Source organism: Salvelinus sp. IW2-2015, linkage group LG27 (assembly GCF_002910315.2).
Source record: "Salvelinus sp. IW2-2015 linkage group LG27, ASM291031v2, whole genome shotgun sequence".
Taxonomy (NCBI): domain Eukaryota; kingdom Metazoa; phylum Chordata; class Actinopteri; order Salmoniformes; family Salmonidae; genus Salvelinus; species Salvelinus sp. IW2-2015.
The window spans coordinates 15,622,371-15,631,142 of NC_036867.1; the positions used below are offsets into that span (position 1 = coordinate 15,622,371).

The 8,772-nt window shown below is 39.1% G+C and overlaps 2 pseudogenes; both read left to right on the forward strand.

Annotated features, from left to right (window-relative positions):
- The window catches only part of LOC111953814 (tripartite motif-containing protein 16-like), a 19,812-nt pseudogene extending 11,092 nt beyond the window's left edge, over window positions 1-8,720 (forward strand).
- Window positions 2,664-8,271, forward strand: LOC111953815 (E3 ubiquitin/ISG15 ligase TRIM25-like; annotated as a pseudogene).
- Window positions 8,721-8,772: the final 52 nt, after the last annotated feature.

Genomic DNA, 8,772 nt, shown 5'->3' on the forward strand with positions numbered 1-8,772 from the left:
GACTAAAGTATCAGGCCCTCAGTCCTCCAGAGTAGGAGTGTACCTGGATCACAAGGCAGGTATTCTGTCCTTCTACAGCGTCTCTGACACAATGACCCTCCTTCACACAGTCGAAAGCACGTTCACTAAACCCCTCTTTCCTGGGATATGGGTTGGGTACAAAAATAATTCTGCTGTGCTGTGTAAACTGTAGAGTTCCCCATATTAGAATGACGGCTAATGCTCTTTTAGTTTGGTATGTACAATTATTTTTATTGATTTAATCTTTAATTTAGTCTAGGTTTTAATCACATCCATATTGATGTATTCTCACTTTGATGAAGTCTAAACTAAAAAACAACTGCCTTATTGTCTTTTTTTTTAAAGAAAGATTATTTGTTAATTTCAGTAAGTTGTATTATTATTTACCTATTGATCCTTGAATTTGAATCTGTTTAGTTTTCTCAAATCTATCCAGGCCTATGTACTGTATATACTCTGATGCTGCAGATTTACTCCTCAATCAACCGTCCAGCAGATGGTGATATACTGTAACAAACAATACAATATTAAATATTTCTTGATTTACCTCTTGCCACTCAGCAAACCACCAACAATAAACAATATTTCCTTATGTTCGTCTTTGAGGGTTTATGCTATAAACTAAATGAGTAAATAAAGAAGATTATATTTAGCTGTGTCTACAATGACACTCTTGGTGAATTTTTACTTTGTTTTATTTAATTCCTCAATCATTAAGTAAAATGTAAGCAAGCTAGATTACTTCACTTTGGTTTCACTCTTTTGAATGTTTGCATTTGTAAGTTAACTGAGGAGGACCAACGACTGCAATTTATACAAACAACATAAACTTAGCAAGACTAGGCATTTGTCCATTTGTCCATTTGTCCTGACTAGGCATTTGTCCTGCTCTGTTTCCATAGCTGTACTTTTTGAAACAGAATGTGATGGGTCAGGCTATGACCAATGCACAAAGATACTGGAAAAAAACGTAACTAAATCTCANTGAAACAGAATGTGATGGGTCAGGCTATGACCAATGCACAAAGATACTGGAAAAAAACGTAACTAAATCTCATTGACTGAGCCGAGCATTTAATCATATTTCTCTCTCAATAAACTTCTCCCCTTTACTACTACAGATGTATCATATCAAGGGTTATTTGCATGTGGACATTGAATTATCCTTTCAAATTGCTCAAAACAGCAGTTAATCTTTCACTTTCTACAATCTGCAGTATTTTTGAAAAGGTGAAAGCAGCTAAGACTTGTAAACCAGCCAAGGCAACAGGATATTTTTGCATCGGAATTGATACTTGAATGTGAATCTGTTTCGTTTTCAAAAAATCTATTTAGGCCTATGTACTGCATATGCTCTGATGCTGCAGATTTACTACTCAATCAACTGTCCAGCAGATGGTGATATACTGTAGCAAACAATACAAATATTAACCATGTCTTGATTTACCTCTTGCCACTCAGAAAACCCCTAAAATAAACAACATTTCTATATTTTTATTTTTGAGTGTTTATGCTATAAACTACATGAGTAACTAAAGAAGATTATTTTTAGCATCAGAGTGTGTGTGTGAGCGTGTGTGTGTTTGGGTTTTACTATCCTTGTGGGGACCAGAAGTCCGGTCCCCGAAAGGATAAAGGCTATTTTAGGCTTAGGGCTTAGGTTTAGGGTTACAATTAGGGTCAGGGCTTAGAGTTTTTGGTGTGTGTGTGGAGGGGTTAACTGAGGAGGACAAACTTCTGCAATTTATACAAACAACATAAACTTGGCAAGACTTTAAATTTGTCCTGTTCTGGATCCTTAGATGTACTATTTGAAACAGAATGTGATGGGTCTGGCTGTGGCCACTGCACAAAGTTCTCTCTCAATAAACTTCTCCCTGTTACTACGACACGTTCATCAGATCCAGGGTTATTAGCATGAGGACATAGAATTAACCTTTAAAATGGCTCAAAATAACAGTTAATCTTCTTGCAATCTGTAGTATCTATTTGAAGGTATGGGAACATGTTACATTCATAGACAGTTCTATTTGCCTCTCATTTTGAATAAAGACTCCAGAAAACMGACATTGAAATAGTAATGGTTTTCATTATTTCTCATCATTTTTCTCATCAATGTAGACATCAGAAAAATAACACATTTGGTCTCGGAACACAATGTACCTTTTAATTGTTCATTGTATATTCCCTATCCATAATATTCATACCCATAATAGTATACAATGAATTCTTCACACAGAGCCTAAGCAATTATTCACTTTACATTATGTTTCAATATCCAGTACATTTATATCTGGATAATATGTAGTAAACAGGACTTCAGGCTTCAACCAGAAAGCCCTCATGTTTAGTCCAGGATCACAATGCATGTTACTGGAGCAACCCCTGAGAATAATTGTTACCTCTCTAAATATATGGCTCTGGAGGAAAGTGTGTTGAAATAGCAGTGGGCTGGATTCCAACCCATGCTGCAGAAGTATATGCCACAAAGCAGCTTAGACCCCTAAACAACCCTAGGCCACAGGATATTCATTATTGCATTGGACTACATTCCTCTCTATCTCCCTCCTTCTAACTAACCCCACCTCCTGGCAGAACCAGGAAGTCCCTCCCCTTCCCACAAAATCTATTCAGAGAAAACTAAACTTATCTGAGTCGGGTGTTTGTCTGTGTGAAAGTGAACAACAACCGTCCAAATGGCTCAGCAGGCAGTTCTGCTGGACCAGGATCAGTTCTGTTGTTCTGTCTGTCTGGATCTACTGAATGAGCCAGTAGCTATTCCCTGTGGACACAGTTACTGTAGGAGCTGTATTGAGGGCTGCTGGGATCAGGATGATCTGAAGGGGATCTGCAGCTGTCCTCAGTGCAGACAGACCTTCACTTCAAGGCCTGCTCTGAGAAAAAATAACATGTTGGCTGAAGTGGTGGAGAAACTGAAGAAGACAGGACTTCAGGCTGCTCCCCCTGATCTGTGCTATGCTGGACCTGGAGATGTGGCATGTGATTTCTGCACCGGGACCAGAAAGCAGAAAGCCCTCATGTCCTGTCTGGTGTGTCTGGTGTCTTCCTGCAAGACTCACCTCCAGCCTCACTATAGTGTCCCTGCACTAAAGAAGCACAAGCTGGTCAAAGCCTCCACACAGCTACAGGAGAACATCTGCTCCCGTCATGACGAACTGCTGAAGATTTACTGTCGTACCGATCAGAATTGTATCTGTTATCTGTGTATGGTGGATGATCATAAAGGCCATGATACAGTGTCAGCTGCAGCGGAGAGGACCGAGAAACAGGTTAGACCAGAATAACTTGTTGGTGACTGATAAACAAATAATTAAATATACAGTAGGAAAGCTGTTTGAATATAAACATATATATATATATAAACATATACAATTACTTTCATGAAAAATTATCTCTAAATGTATCATAATTTGCTGTAGTCATACACCATCATTTTCTTAAGAGTCCAAAGTTTAGATTAAGCTATATGATATGAGTACTGTAAACAAACATAATAATTCAACTAAAAACATAGATATATAATTTTGCTCAGGGACTTCTATTACTATATAATTCCTACTAAATCATAATACTATACTATTGCACTACTGGACAAATAAACCTTGATAGCTCAATGAACAGTGTTTCTCCATAGAGTCAGCTGGGGACGAGTCAGCAGAAGCTCCAGCAGAGAATCCAGGAGAGAGAGAAGGAGCTGAAGGAGCTCCAACAGGCTGTGGAGTCGCTCAAGGTAAGTATTATTGACCAGGGACCATTTAAAAAAAAAGTCATCTGGATCATTATAATCCGGATTCTGTAGTGCTATTATTTATATTTTGAATCCATGATCAGATCTCTACCTGTTTTTTGGGCCAGTTTCCTGGACTGGTTATGGTACTACTTCTACACTGTTATAAGGAAACAGAGATGAGTAAACTACATGAATAAAGGTACCTAGATTAAAGAGAGACATTTAACAACTGACCACATACCTATTATGCGGTCAATTTAATGAACCTTTGTTTTTCAGATGTTAGAAAGTTTTTAGTTAGTTACATTGAAATGTATTTGTTGTAGTGCCTTTCACCTTTTTTAAATCCATCCTGAATCCATCGTTTCCTGTGGGATTAAGATCATCCCCCAAAAATTGGCATCAAAACAATCCTAATCACTACCTTTGAGATTAGAAAAATGCAAAAACTGCTTTTAATCCTGATTAAAGGTCAGATTGGATTACCACATTCAAATATATAAAATGGTGCCGGAGAAGATGGCAGACGTTTTACGTGCCCCCAACCGATTGTGTTGTTTTTTTAGTTTTTTTGCATTGTTTGGAACTTATTTTTGTACTTATTTGTGCACAGCCATTACACTTGTAGTTTCCATCCAGTAGGGGCGCAAATAGACGTTGTGCAGGGGTATCTTGGGGTGGTAAATCAGAGTTCACCAATTGATCTCTGAGATTTTTGCCAGCAAGAATACGACCAAGGGATGGTCCGAAAACACATTACCGATACTATCATCGGATCTTAGAATGTGCCAATGTTTGTGAACGATTCCCTTAATTTGATCAGAGCACTTTGAATAGTGGGTAGTTACAAGGTACTTGAGGTAACTGAGGTAATATACACTGAGTGTACAAAACATTAGGGACATCTGCTCTTTCCTTGACATAGACTGACCAGGTGAATCCAAGTGAAAACTATAATGGGGGGGAGGTCCAAGTGCAACTCAATATTAGGAAGGTGTTCTTAATGTTTTGTACAGTCACTGTATTTTTTTAAAAATGTGGGCCTCTATGAAGGGTTCTACCTAGGACACTTTTATCTTCTAGGTTTTACATTTTGCTGAAGGGTTGTGGGTAAGTGTGAATCCCTGTTCTTTGCCATTAGTTCACTTACGGTTGGTTGTACCTTTGATTTTGATTATTGTTTTATTCTACTTGTATTGTTTCTGGGTTCATGTTTCTGGGTTTCGGTGGGGTGCCTAGACTGATACTGTCAGTGATATAGCTTATTCAGATTAAAAGGGTTCTAGGTAGAACCTTATTCCTCGGCAATAAAATGTTTTGGGGGGAATTTTTTTTTACTTAAAACATGGAGCCTTCTCTTCTCTCTTTTGTGTCTTAACAGCACACTGCACAGGCAGCAGTGGAGGAKAGTGATAGGATCTTTACTGAGCTGATCCACTCCATTGAGAGAAGGTGCTCTGAGGTGAAGGAGCTGATCAGAGCTGATCAGGATGATCTGAAGGGATCTGCAGCTGTCCTCAGTGCAGACAGACCTTCATTCAAGGCCTGCTCTGAGAAAAATAAACATGTTGGCTGAAGTGGTGGAGAAACTGAAGAAGACAGGACTTCAGGCTGCTCCCCTGAATCTGTGCTATGCTGGACCTGGAGATGTGGCATGTGATTCTGCACCGGGACCAGAAAGCAGAAAGCCCTCATGTCCTGTCTGGTGTGTCTGTGGTCTTCCTGCAAGACTCACCTCCAGCCTCACGTATAGTGTCCCTGCACTAAAGAAAGCACAAGCTGGTCAAAGCCTCCACACAGCTACAGAGAACATCTGCTCCCGTCATGACGAACTGTGAAGATTTACTGTCGTACCGATCAGAATTGTTCTGTTATCTGTGTATGGTGGATGATCATAAAGGCCATGATACAGTGTCAGCTGCAGCGGAGAGGACGAGAAACAGGTTAGACAGAATAACTTTTTGGTGACTGATTAACAAATAATTAAATATACAGTAGGAAAGCTGTTTGAATATAAACATATATATATATATAAAACATATACAATTACTTCATGAAAAATTATCTCTAAATGTATCATAATTTGCTGTAGTCCATACACCCATCATTTTCTTAAGAGTCCCAAAGTTAGATTAAGCTATATGATATGAGTACTGTAAACAAACATAATAATTCAACTAAAAACATAGATATATATATTTTGCTCAGGGACTTCTATTACTATATAATTCCTACTAAAATCATAATACTATACTAATGCACTACTGGACAAATAAACCTTGATAGCTCAATGAACAGTGTTCTCCATAGAGTCAGCTGGGGACGAGTCAGACAGAAGCTCCAGCAGAGAATCCAGGAGAGAGAGAAGGAGCTGAAGGAGCTCCAACAGGCTGTGGAGTCGCTCAAGGTAAAGTACTATGACCAGGGACCATTTAAAAAAAAAGTCATCTGGATCATTATAATTCCGGATTCTGTAGTGTAATTATTTATTATTTTGAATCCATGATCAGATCTCTACCTGTTTTTTTTGGCCAGTTTCCTGGACTGTTATGGTACTACTTCTACACTGTTTATAAGGAAACAGAGATGAGTAAACTACATGAATAAAGGTACCTAGATTAAAAGAGGACATTTAACAAACTGACCACATACCTATTATGCGGTCAATTTAATGAACTTTTGTTTTTCAGATGTTAGAAAGTTTTTAGTTAGTTTAATTGAAATGTATTTGTTTGTAGTGGCCTTTCACTTTTTTAAATCCATCCTGAATCCATCGTTTCCTGTGGGATTAAGATCATCCCCCAAAAATTGGCATCAAAAACAATCTAATCACTACTTTGAGATTAGAAAATGCAAAAACTGCTTTAAAATCCTGATTAAAGTCAGATTGGGATTACCACATTCAAATATATTAAAATGGTGCCGGAGAAGATGGCAGACGTTTTACGTGCCCCCAACCGATTGTGTTGTTTTTTTAGTTTTTTGCATTGTTTGGAACTTATTTTGTACTTATTTTGTGCACAGCCATTACACTTGTAGTTTCATCCAGTAGGGGCGCAAATAGACTTGTGCAGGGGATCTTGGGTGGTAAATCAGAGTTCACCAATTGATCTCTGAGATTTTTGCCAGCAAGAATACGACCAAGGGATGGTCCGAAAAACACATTACCGATCTATCATCGAATCTTAGAATGTGCCAATGTTTGTGAACGATTCCCTTAATTTGATCAGAGCACTTTGAATAGTGGGTAGTTACAAGGTACTTGAGGTAACTGGGAGGTAATATACACTGAGTGTACAAAACATTAGGGACATCTGCTCTTTACCTTGACATAGACGACCAGGTGAATCCAAGTGAAAACTATAATGGGGGTGGGGGGGGGGGGGGTCAAGTGTCACTCAATATTAGGAAGGTGTTCTTAATGTTTTGTACAGTCACTGTTTTTTTTTTTTATGTGGGCCTCTATGAAGGGTTCTACCTAGAGACCTTTTATCTTCTATGTTTTACATTTTTCTGGAGCGTTGGGTTGTGTAATTGTGAATCCCTGTTCTTGCCATTAGTTCGTTGTACTATGATTTTGATTGTTGTTTTATTCTACTTGTATTGTTTCTGGTTCATGTTTCTGGGTTTCGGTGGGGTGCCTAGACTGATACCGTCGGTGAAATAGCTATTTCAGATTAAAAGGGTTCTAGTAGAACCTTATTCCTCGGCAATAAAAACGTTTTGGGGAAAGAAAATTCTACTTAACATGGAGCCCTCTTCTTCTCTCTCTTTGTGTCCTAACAGCACTCTGCACAGGCAGCAGTGGAGGAAAGTGATAGGATCTTTACTGAGCTGATCACTCCATTGAGAGAAGGTGCTCTGAGTTTGAAGGAGCTGATCAGAGCACAGGAGAAGGCTCAAGTGAGTCAAGCTGATGGAGCTCCTGGAGCAACTGGAGCAGGAGATAGCTGAGCTGAGGAGGAGAATGCTGAGCTGAGCAGCTCTCTCACACAGAGGATCACATCCATTTCCTCCAGGTAACTAAACTGCCTTGAATACAGGTGATACAGAAATTAACTTATGAAACTATACATTTTGTCAATTACCCACTCTCGCTCTGTCTCTCTCCCACTCTCTTTATCTCTGTCTCGTCTCCAGAGTTATCAGTCTCTCTCCAGTCCCAGTGTCTCTTCAGACTTACCCAGCATCATATCCATCCTCAGTACATTTGGAGATGTGGAAAAGGCTGTTTCTGATGTCAGAGAGAAACTAGAAGACTTCCTTAAAGGAGAATGGACCAAGATCTCCACCACAGGTGAGTTTGAAAATAAATACCAACACAATAATAGTGTAAGAACCCCAAGTTTAGACCAATCAGAGGTCCTCTAGTCACCACTTTATACATGTACAATATGGATGCTGCTAATATCTCTCTCTCTGTGAATCTCTGTGTTTCTGTAGTGATTTCAGTGGATGTTTTACTGCCTCCAAGAGCCCAAGACTAGAGAACAGTTCTTAAATGTGAGTTTCTTCATCAAGTAACTAACAGTCTCATTTTTCTGGCACTACTCAACAATCTTGTGATATATCAATAGTAGCATACTGCTCTCATTGATCTCTTCTCTGTTGTAATCAAAGCCAGGGTAGATACAGTACAGTATGTCCTTAACTTACTGTTCTAACTCCCCTCATTGGTCTCTGCTCTCTGCTCTTCTCCAGATTCCTGTCAGCTCACACTGGACCCAAACACAGCACAGAAATCCCTCTTTCTGTTTGAGGGGAACAGGAAAGGTGACAGTTGTTAATTGATGTTAAAGATCCAAATCCTGATCAACCAGACAGATTCACTGATTGGTGCAGGTCCTGTGTAGAGAGGGTCTGTCTGGACGCTGTTACTGGGAGGGTGGAGTGTCATCGTAAGACTGTTACAGCAGTCTCATATAAGACATAAGTAGAATAGGGTTTGTTAATGATTCCAGATTTGATACAATGACAAGTCTTGGGTTTAGAGTGCTCAG